General features: G+C 52.3%; 1 long non-coding RNA gene across 1 annotated transcript; it reads left to right on the forward strand.

The window, feature by feature from the left end:
- The first annotated feature begins 222 nt into the window (after positions 1–222).
- Positions 223–2,198, forward strand: LOC123049275 (uncharacterized). The gene is made up of 3 exons (XR_006423531.1): positions 223–933; positions 1,025–1,359; positions 2,141–2,198. It is a non-coding gene; the product is annotated as an uncharacterized lncRNA (long non-coding RNA).
- The last annotated feature ends 343 nt before the right edge of the window (positions 2,199–2,541 follow it).

The following is a 2,541-nucleotide window of genomic DNA, read 5'->3' on the forward strand; positions in this document are numbered from 1 at the left end:
GCGCGTCCGAAACTTGCCCCCGAACCTGATCCCCTCAGTCATGACCGTTGAGTCCGGATCAACCCCGAAATACCACAATACTACTTTTGTTTATTCTTTTGACTACCCAATTGACCCGGAGCCGTCCAATGACGATCGGACGCCCCTAAAACTCCTTCCGCCTGCTATATATACAGACCAACCTAAAACTTAGGAAGATGTGCCATCCATTCCCCTGCCCGCCGCCACCTACCTACCTTCTTCCTCGGGATCCCTCCCGATCTCTCTCCCAACCAACCGGCTGCCTCCACTCCCCATCTCCTCCCGATCCAAATCCTCTCCGACCCCCTCCCTGTTTTTCAGCGCCGCCCAAATCGCAGCAGCGAACCACCATCCTCGCCCGTACCCAGCGCCTCCAAGGTACCAGCCTCCCGTCTTCGCCCCCGACCTCCTCTGCTTCTTGCCCAGGTGCCCGAAGCCTACCTCTTCTCCCCTCGATCCCGAATGAATCGTGAAGCTGCTCGAGGCCCCGAGCAGGAGCGCTCGGCCTCGTCCCGTTGCGCCGTCGCAGCCGACGACCACCTCCAGTAGGCCCGTGCCGCGCCCCGTCTCCCTCGTTCTCTCTTCACTTCCTTTTCTTCTTTCTGCGATTCATCTCTCTGCTCTCTCTTCGCTAGGCAGGAACCCCATCGATGGTCGCGTCTTCGACGTGCGCGCCATTGCCCGTTCGCCCCTGCCGGTAGCCGCGCTGTTCCCCTTCCTCGTCGCCCCTGCCATGGACGCCAAGCTCCGCCGCCGCCGTCCTCGCCCGGATCCCCGTCGCCCGCACCTGCCTCGTCGCTGCATCTCCAGCCTCGCGCTTGGAGCCCCGCGCCTGCGCCCCGACTCTGCCCATCAAAGCCACCAGGATCCCGCTGCCGGAGTAGGCACCTCCTCGCCGCTCCATGCGCTCCGGTGAGCCCTGCCGCCACTTGCCTCTCCCTTCGCCTCGCGCCCTTTCTCCTTCTCTCACCTCTCTGCCGCTCGTATCTCTCTGTTCGAGCAGGAGCACATCCCCGACGCCGGTCCTCGTCAGCAGCACACCGGCGCCGCGCGCCCATGCCTTCCTCCCCTTGCCGGATCTGAACCCAGGCGCCTCCCCGCGCTCCGTTGCGCCCGTTCCGGCCGGTTCCTGCCGACCCCGCCGCCAGGGACCCCCTGTCGTCTTCTTCTCCAACACCATGGTGATATTGTTTCTGTTCTTCAGGAACGAGAGCAGCAGCTTGGGAACGAGCCCGCCCGCGTTAACCGCGCCCCTGGCCAAATCCATCGGGGCCGCTCGGCCTCAAGCCAGTCGACCTGCTTCCCCTTCCACCTCACCGACCTGGGCCTCAGCCCGTGGTGAGCAGCCCAGATCCATCAGTTTCGGCCCATGCATGTGTTTTTTCCTTGCTGCGAATTTATCTAATTATCCAGTAAATTGCATGTTTACAGATTGCACCCTCATGTTCATGCATTTAATAACTCACAAATGGTGCATCGGATTAAAATGATTTAAACATGTAAAAGGCTTAGTTTTTCATCTAGTTTCATAATATGCTGCTTTCATCCATGTTTGAAATCTTTAAAATGCTTTTTGATTAAATTTGCTTGAATGCCATGCTAAAATGATTTATTTCATAACTAATTAACCGTAGCTCCAAATTAAATGTTCTTTATATGTAAATGGGGTAGAAAAATGCCTAGTTTAACATGGTGCACCTATCTTGCATGTTTAACAACAATAAAATATGCTTTAGGACAGAACAGTACCAAATCCAAAATATGCATATGGGGATTTTCCGGAATTGTTGTTTGTTGTTCCGGCCTCATTTAAACTTGCCTAGATAGGTAGTTTTCATATGCTTCACCCCTTGCCATGTTTAAAAGAATATAATATTGTTGGATACATAAACAAGAGCGAACTAAATAAATGTTGTGAAGTTTCGTCAATATGCAACTCGTTGCATATTGAGCTCCACTTAACTTGTAGTGTTGTTTGTTGCACTTTGCCATGCCTCATTAAACCGGACATGCATCATACTTGATTGTGCATCATGCCATGTTTATGTGGTGGTTGTTTACTATGTTGTTTGCTTCTTTCCGGTTTGCTTCTCTCATTACCTTCGGTTTCGTTCCGGAGTTGTGAGGATTCGTTCGACTACGTCTGTTTATCTTCTTCATGGACTCGTTCTTCTTCCTTGCGGGATCTCAGGCAAGATGACCATACCCTCGAAATCACTTCTATCTTTGCTTGCTAGTTGTTCGCTCTATTGCTATGCCGCGCTACCTACCACTTGCTATATCATGCCTCCCATATTGCCATGTCAAGCCTCTAACCCACCTTTCCTAGCAAACCGCTGTTTGGCTATGTTACCGCTTTTGCTCAGCCCCTCTTATAGCGTTGCTAGTTGCAGGTGACGTTGAAGTTTGTTCCATGTTGGAACATGGATATGTTGGGATATCACAATATCTCGTATTTTAATTAATGCATCTATATACTTGGTAAAGGGTGGAAGGCTCGGCCTTATGCCTGGTGTTTTG

The sequence above is a fragment of the Triticum aestivum genome, chromosome 2D (genome assembly GCF_018294505.1).
Source record: "Triticum aestivum cultivar Chinese Spring chromosome 2D, IWGSC CS RefSeq v2.1, whole genome shotgun sequence".
Taxonomy (NCBI): Eukaryota; Viridiplantae; Streptophyta; class Magnoliopsida; order Poales; family Poaceae; genus Triticum; species Triticum aestivum.